At 44.3% G+C, this 9,066-nt stretch overlaps 1 non-coding gene across 1 annotated transcript; it reads left to right on the top strand.

Annotated features, from left to right (window-relative positions):
- The first annotated feature begins 8,501 nt into the window (after nucleotides 1–8,501).
- Trnag-gcc (transfer RNA glycine (anticodon GCC)) lies at nucleotides 8,502–8,572 on the top strand. The gene has a single exon. It is a non-coding gene; the product is annotated as a tRNA-Gly (tRNA).
- The last annotated feature ends 494 nt before the right edge of the window (nucleotides 8,573–9,066 follow it).

Below are 9,066 nucleotides of genomic sequence, written 5' to 3'. Positions count from 1 at the left end.
AAAAACCCCAACAGTATCCACCATCTTCACAAGACATCGCCACAGGAACATACGAGCTTCCTTCTCAAATGAAGCTACAGGTCCTTACGATGGCCCAGCAGAAAGGGGCAGATAATAACTGACTGGGTCAGACAATCAGAAAATGTCGCTGCCTTCAGCACCCCGAAAATGGCCGACTTGGCTACGGTAGACGTCGTTATCATTTTCTGGTGCTATGTTTTTTGCTTGGATGTACCTCAGCCCCCAAAATCAATGGTGCACAGTTTCTTCGCGTTACTGAAAGAGTGTGGTGTCTGGTTTCCGATTTTGAACCTGACGGTAGAGTGCACAGACATAGACAGACAGACAGACAGACAGACAGACAGACACACACACACACACACACACACACACACACACACACACACACACACACACACACACAGACGCTTGTGTATGTGTTGTCTGTGTGTGTGTGTGTGTGTGTGTGCGTGTGTATGTGCGTGTGTGTGTGTGTGTGTGTGTGTGTGTGTGTGTGTGTGTGTACATGTGTGTGTCTGTGTCTGTGTCTGTCTCTGTCAGTGTCTGTGTCAGTGTGCTGCGCGCCCACACTCCTAGAAAGACACAGAGAGAGAAACGGAGAGCTGACACACAAGACAATGCATGATCACAGAGTGAGAGGTATAGACAGAGGCTTAGAGAAAGAGATACAGAGACAGAGCAGAAGTGCGACAAGTGCATACGCACGAGTGTGTGTGTGTGGGGGGGGGGCGGGGGGGCGGTGCATGTGGGGTCTGTATGCGTACGTCCACACATTACGCACACAGCTGGAAACGCAGAAAGAAAAGGAAATACCTACAGTGACAAAGAAGGGGGTGGAGGAGCTTTGCAGCTTGGACATGAACTAATAGAACAACAACACCCCGACAAACAAGAACAAAAAACCGAAAAGAAAGAAAAACAACAACATTAAACCAAAAACAGGCAGACGTAAATACTTCTCCTTCTTCTTCGTTCGCGAGCTACAACTCCCACGTTCACTCGCATATACACGAGTGGGCTTTTACGTGTATGACCGTTTTTACCCCGCCATGTAGGCAGCCATACTCCGCTTTCGGGGGTGTGCATGCTGGGTATGTTCTTGTTTCCATAACCCACCGAACGCTGACATGGATTACAGGATATTTAACGTGCATATGTGATCTTCTGCTTGCAGCTTGCGTATACACACGAAGGGGGTTTAGGCACTAGCAAGTCTGCACATATGATGACCTGGGAGATCGTAAAAATCTCCACCCTTTACCCACCAGGCGCCGTCACCGTGATTCGAAACCCCGGACCCTCAGATTGAAAGTCCAACGCTTTAACCATTAGGCTATTGCGCCCGTCTAACGTAAATACAAACTGGGAGCTCCATCCCCACCTTGACGTGCCACAACGCACTTCCATCCCACTCATCCATACCATCCGCCTGCGTCCGTCCAATCCCGTTGGCGAAAACAAACTTGAAATTGAAGCCGACAGTGGGCAACAGAGAATAATGATGAGCAACTTGCATGCACTAGCACGCGGTTACGATCAAGACGCGTTTCTTCATCAGTCATGGCCTCAGAGAGAGAGAGAGAGAGAGAGAGAGAGAGAGAGAGAGAGAGTCTCTTTTCTATCAGACAAATCAGCTTCCTGTTCAAGTGATGCTCCAGGTCACGAAGACGGCTAGGTAAGAAGCGACAGATAACAGACTGGGCTAGCCTCGAATGATCCGCGGGGTCTTTTGTAACGAGGCAAGATCGATCCTCCCTCCGACCCCCTTTTGTTGAAAACTGCTCCTTCACTATCGGTTTCCTCTTCTTCTTCTTTGTTCGTGGGCTGCAACTCCCACGTTCACTCCTATGTACACGAGTTGGCTTTTACGTGCATGACCGTCCCCCCCCCCCTCCCCCCCCACCATGTAGGCAGCCATACTCCGTTTTCGGGGTGTGCATGCTGGGTATGTTCTGCAGTCAATGGATCTGGCCCCAAGTATCTTTCTGAACTCCTCCATATCTATACCCCGTCTCGCCAGCTCCGTTCTTCCTCGGATACTCGACTTCTCAGGATACCTCACTTCAGAAGTAAGACCTATGGACACAGATCGTTTTCTTTTCAATCGCCGAAGACATGGAACAAGCTCCCTGATAACCTCCGTCATTCTGATTCCCTCTTGTCTTTTAAATCTCGTCTCAAAACCCACCTTTTCCCTCAGTAGTAAGTTCAATTGTGCCAGGTCCACTTCCTTTGCGTTAGCTGTGTTTGACTATGTGTGTATACATATGTATGTGTACATGCATGTATATGAATGTGTATTGCTGTTAGATACACATGTATTGTTAAAATGTATGTATGCAGTGTGCGTGCGTGCGTGTGTGTGTGTGTGTGTGTGTGTGTGTGTGTGTGTGTGTGTGTGTGTAGTCACATTTTGGTGTGTGTATGTAACATAGATGTAATGTTTTATATTAACAAAGCGTTTTTGTAAAGCACCTAGAGCAGATTTCTGGATAGTACATAGTGTGCTGTATAAGTATCCATTATTATTATTATCATTATTATTATGTTCTTGTTTCCATAACCCACCGAACGCTGATACGGATTACATAATCTTTAATCTTCGTATTTGATCTTCTGCTTGCGTATACACACGTTGGGGGTTCAGGCACAAGCAGGTCTGAACATAGGTGGACCTGGGAGGTCGGAAAAATCTCCACCCTTTACCCACCAGGCGCCGTTACCGAGATTCGAACCCGGGACCGTCACATTGAAAGTCCAACGCTTGGGAGTCGTTCTGCGTAAACCTTTACTGCCCCCTCCCTCGCCCCCTCCACCCCATTACAACTCTGAGGAGTTCTACTCTGATAGCTTGTATTGATTCTGAGTGGGACACTTGTACCCCAGGGGTTATTTCAAACTAACTCAGAATAACTCCCATACTACGAGAGGGGAAAGGGGAGTAAATCGAATTAGCCGGGGTCAGTTCTGACAAGTTTTTAAGTTTAACCTGGCGGATCATTCAAGGCGAATCTACGTGGACCCCCGGGGTTCATCTACACCAGCCCGATTTGACCCTGGGGTGAAAACCTAAGGGGGCACGAATAGACTGCTACACCGGACAGGGGTAACTGTTGGATTTTACATTAACTGTTACTATGGAACTCTCTCTGTTTCTCTCTCTCTCTCTCTCTCTCTCTGTCTGTCTCTTTTTGTCTGTCTGACTGTCTGTCTGTCTGTCTGTCTGTCTCTCTCTCTCTCTTAATCCTTGAATAAAAACGTTTTGAGTTCTGAGTTCTCTCTCTCTCTCTCTCTCTCTCTCTCTCTCTCTCTCTCTCTCTCTCTCTCGGCGGCACAAAACACTCTCCCGTTCTGCATTCAATTACCGTTGTTGTGGTTTTGCTGCTTTCATCAAAATGTCGAAAATGTTAACACGAAAACAAACAACATCTTGTCTGTTACAGAACGTTTATATGAGAATTACGGCTTTGCTGTCTGTGTAACGGCAAAGTGACATAGCCGATTGGGATCACAGAAATGAAAATGTTCAAATCTCTCTCTCTCTCTCTCTCTCTCTCTCTCTCTCTCTCTCTCTCTCTCCAGCACAAAACAATCTCCAGTTCAGCGTTCTATTGAAAATGTCACAGGCTTCATTTTCTTCGTGCCCACGAGGCAAACACTTTCCATTGTGGACTGGGGGTATTTCATTAATATTTAGAAAAGAAAATACAAAAGTAGGATGAATTTGAATTTGGTCTCCAGCAGAAAAGGGCAGAAGATGATCGCAAAAAAACAAAACAAAACAAACGAACGTGTGACGGGAGAAAACAAATATGATGAAGTGTTTCGAAACACTGATTAAACACGTATTTACAAAGGAATTTCTACGCCTTTCTTCAATTCCGGATTCTGTTTCCTGTTTCCTGGTATGAATATGGGAAACCAAATGGGAGCTAACTTGCGAAATGAAAAGGGAGTTTACAATATACAACACTAAAAAAAAAAAGTAAATAATTTTTTTTTAATATATAAAAAACTGCAAAGAGGTTAGGAAAACAAAATCTTCCATAATATAGTATTCCAATACAGATTGGCAAATGACTACAACGGCTGCTATCAATGTAAAGAACATACTAAGATATTTCGGGCATTAATATTTCTTTGCTCAAAGCTCGTCTGTGCTTAGGAGTATTTTCACAACTCATATCAGGTTGCATTTCCCTGCAGTTGCTTACAGAAAATAAACGTTCCCCCTAAAATTAAAAAGAAAAAAAAAGAAAAAAGAGAAAACTCAGAAAATCAGAGTGGTCAGTCTAAGTGTCATTATTGCCTAGGAATGTCCACACACACACACACACACAAACACACACACACACACACACAAACACACACACACACAAACACACACACACACACACACAAACACACACGCACACACACACACACACACACACACACACACACACACACACACACACACTCCACACACACACACACACACACATGTATTTGCGGGCGCAGATGGAACACCATACCTCACGCATTTCGTGTGGGTCTGGTAAGCTCCATATTAGAAATCTGCCACACCTTCCTGGTTTGAAGCATTGGACACATCCGTGAGCTGAAAACTGTGTCTCTCTCTCACTGTAAAACTTTCGGGTGACAGTCTCTCTTCTCGATGAAAATTCCAATCTTTTAAACACACACCCTCCATGGTAGCAGTAAATTACAACAAAAAAAGGATATCGAATTTTTTTTTTAAATTGCATTGTTCTGCAAGCAACCGTATTCCAATTATCGAACTGGCCTGAATTTCCTTTTTCTTTCTTTCTTTGAAAAAACATTGATTTAAAATGTCTGCCCGACATGAAATCATTTGTTTCATCCGTCTTTGCATGACGTTCATGTTGAAAAAGTTGTCCTCGATTTTTTGTTGTTGTGAAGTCTATATGTCGGTGAGAAGCAAAGAAAAAAGAAAGGGTGGGGGGGATAAAACATGGAAAAACTAAAGTAAACAAATGCATAAGAAAGGAAAAGAACAAAACACAAAATCGAATGGCACACGAAACAAGAGCGTAAATTGTTGCATCGATCTCCCTTCATGTCGTTTTCCTTTTTGCGAACTAGACATGGATGTTTTTGCTTTTCCTTTAAACAAACAAACAAACAAAAAGCACAGCCGTTTTTTGTTGCGCTGGACTGAACACGCAGACAAGCGTGTGTGCATGTGGCTGAAGGAGGGGCAGGTGCTGTGTTTGTATGTGCGTGCATGTTATATGGGGGCAGAAGCAGGAGAAACAAAGAAGAGTGTGTGTGTGTGTGTGTTTGTGTGTGTGTGTGTGTGTGTAGTGTGAAATCATGGACAGCCCATTTTTTTTTTAAATTCTGCTTCGTCGGTATATTTGTTGCTGTTGTTGTTGTTTTTTTCCGGAAAGTCTTTTATTTTTGTTGTTGCGCAGACAACAGTGATGTGATTGTAATCCAGTATCTTTCGGAACCTCAGTTGTTTTTTTCCCCAGCACGCACACATCAAGACATATTTCTATAAAAGATTCGTCTAGGTGAACGAACTTGGGTGATTTACTTTCAGTGCAACCTCAGACTTTAATAACATTACTCCCCCTTCACCCCTTCCTCCCACACACACACCCCACCCCCGCCCTGAAAACAGATATGGAAAGCGTGCAAAGCGACAACTTCATCATGACGATCATCAACACGATTTGCATCCTTGTCCAACAAGCATGCACGCTGCTCAGGTGCCGTAGCGGTCGTCTGGCGTGTTGTGTGCAGAATATGTATGGCTTGAAGTCACCGCATTATCCGGACATTTTGTCACCACGGGAAAAATGATTATTTTGCCATTGTAGAAAACGGAACATCTTGAAACATACTTGCTTTTTTTTGTTTTGTTTTTTTCTTTTTCTTCTTTTTCTTCTTTATCTCTCTCTCTCTCTCTCTCTGTCTGTCTCTCTCTGTCACACACACACACACACACACACACACACACACACACACACACACACACACACACACACACGTCAAGTTCAAACAAGATATGATGAAATGTTCTCTAAAAATCAGTAAAATTGGAATGTAGGGAGAGAGGAGGTAGAAACCGAGAATCGTCCAGCCATAATTATAACCTTGACATGAAGACGCCGGGAAGATATGACAGGACAAGACACAGTGCTGCGTCTGAAGATCAAATTTTACAGAGCTGAGATAAATGAATTTCGTGATTTATGAAACGCGTCACGAGAAGTGAGATAAATGATTTTGAAAATTAATAATGAAAACTGCCACGGAATGTTTTCATCTATATATATATATGTTTACCCTGAAATAAAATGTTGGGGTCGACATGATTGATTATCACCGACAAAGTTTTTAATTCTGTCTTCAATTAAAAGAAAAAAAAAAAAGCCCTACATGCGTTAAGCATAGCACGTCATGTATTGTCAACCTCCCTCCCTCAGTTCAAAAGGTGTAAACAAAAAGGAATGGGACAATACGAGGAAATGACAGCCTGTGAGCTGAGGCACGAGAGAATAAAATGACACGATTCCCTGCAGAACTTCGGCGAACTATGGGGAACACAGTTTCCTGACAGAGATTTTCGATCTCAGAAACTGAACACTTTTTTCACGTCATGAGCGAAGGTGTTGAATCATGGGGAGGTGATAAAGAAGGAGAGCTATATATACAGAATTCAGGGCCACTGGCTCGATATTAGCAATACAAAAAATACGCTGGGCGTAAAAAATTAAAAATTCACGTCTTGATCACGTCTGATGGTTGTTATGTTCGATTTTGCGTCAGCTGTATACCTACTGTTCACCTGATTGTGTCGCGGACAACAGTCCTTCTATTATATCTGGAAAACCAGTCTCTCTGAAAATGAATTCAAATCGCTGACTATCAATTGTTTTTTTCTTTTCGCTCATACTTTCACAAATTGAATTTTTTCGTTCTCTTTTAGCAAACGTTTTGATACCATATCATTCATATTAATTTTTCCTCTGGTGTATAACCGTGTGGACTACAGGCACTAAGGTTGCAACAGAGTGAAAGTGTAGATGTATTTGGGGGATTCAGGAAAATCAGCCATTGAAATGATGCCGAAAATGGCGCAACAATATATATATATATATAATAATGATTATCCCATAATAAGCAAATGAGAACGGCTTTTCGTGGACATTGAAAACAGTTTCACGCGCACGTAGACGCACACGCACGTGCATGTTCACACACACACACACACACACACACACACACACACACTGCACGCACACGCACACGCACATATACACACATACGTGCGTGCGCAACAGATACTTAGTTTCCTACACACGAACATGGGTGCATGTATACAGATGCACACGTCCATTCGTGACAAAGACAAATGCGGATGGGAGATGCAGACCATCCAGAGAAGAACGGTGTGAAAAATGAATGGGGGGTTAGGGGGCGACAGGGAAACCCTCTCCCACCTTGACGTGCCAAACTTCTCAGCTTCCCCCCCCCCCCCCGCCCCCTCGACCCCCCCTGCACACTTAGATCTCACGCCCCCGGCTCCATTCGTCAAAGTCCGCTGGGGGAACCAGCCAGCCTTTGAAATGAAAGTCGACGGTGTGAAGAGAAGAGAATTACTTTCAAATTATGCGTAAGCGCACTCGCGTTTGTGTGTGTGTGTGTGTGTGTGTGTGTGTGTGTGTGTGTGTGTGTGTGTGTGTGTCCACGGTTCCAACGCACCCATGTGCGTGCTTTTGAAACAAGGAGAGAAAAAGAGAAAGCACATAAGATCGGCGGAAATACAATGACAGAAAACTAGGGAGTGATGGTAGAGCGAGGAAGAGACAAAATAACAACAAATCGAGGGGTGCGGAGGGGGAGGGATGCGGAGGAGAGGGGGGCGGGGGGGGGGGGCTCTCAGAGATAAGCACAAACTAGTAGACCCAGTCCCACTCAGTGCCCAATAACTCAGTTCTCTCTATGCACTTCCATCCCAACCTCATCCCTATCCTCTGCTTCTGTATGTCCGTCTATCTGTCTGTGTTGCTCTCACAGTCCCTGGTTTAAAAAAAAAAGAAGATAAAAGCCGACATAGGGCAGCACAGTGTCACGATCAAAACCTACTTCTTCAGCACTCAGCGCCACAAGAAACACTCACAACTTCCTGTTCAAGCGACGCTACGCAGCTCCAGACAACAAGAAGCCGGGCTGGAAGAAGGACGGGCAGGTGACAGGCTGACACAGGCAATACAACCCCAGGGGGCTGGAACAGTCTGTGAGCTGAATATTTCGCTCGGGTTGTTCTTACGTCTTTCAGTGTTGACCTCATGACTGTGCTGCTGATGAGGGATGCTCGTCAATGAAAGGGGGTTGTCACTAACACTGAGACAAGACTGAGCTTACAAGACCTGTCAGTCACCACTCTGTTTTAAGACTCATTCCTCCTGGGTTTGCATTACTGTTTTTTGTTGTTGTTGTGTGCAGCATCGGTGGTCTAGTGGTAGAATACTCGCCTGCCACGCGGGTGACCTGGGTTCGATTCCCGGTCGATGCAATTTTTTAAGCGCGTTGGGTTACGCTGCTGGTCAGGCATCTGCTTGGCAGATGTGGTGTAGCGTATATGGATTTGTCCGAACGCAGTGACGCCTCCTTGAGCTACTGATACTGATACTGTTGTTGTTGTTTGTTTGTTTTTGTGTGTGTGTGTGGGGGGGGGGGGGGTTCAAGCCCCATCAATCACACCATTGATAAATACATATAAGAGAGGTAACTGCGTTTCCAATTTATGCCTCACTTAATTCGTTTCATCAAAGTTAAGCAGTCAATGGTTTAATCTCCGTGAAATCGATGGGGCACCCTTTATTCTTTCTGTTCATTGAAAGCGAGTGGTGTGTGCTTCCGGAGTTTTTAATCTGTTTTTAAGAGCGCACCCTCAGCCCACCGACCCTTCCAACGCACATGCGTGTGCCCGCAAAGTGATATAATATATATATATATATATATATATATATATATATATATATATATATATATATATATATATATATA

The sequence above is a fragment of the Babylonia areolata genome, chromosome 8 (assembly GCF_041734735.1).
Source record: "Babylonia areolata isolate BAREFJ2019XMU chromosome 8, ASM4173473v1, whole genome shotgun sequence".
Lineage (NCBI taxonomy): Eukaryota > Metazoa > Mollusca > Gastropoda > Neogastropoda > Buccinidae > Babylonia > Babylonia areolata.
The sequence above is the reverse complement of the archived record's forward strand: the minus strand, read 5'-3'. Positions and strand labels throughout refer to the sequence as shown.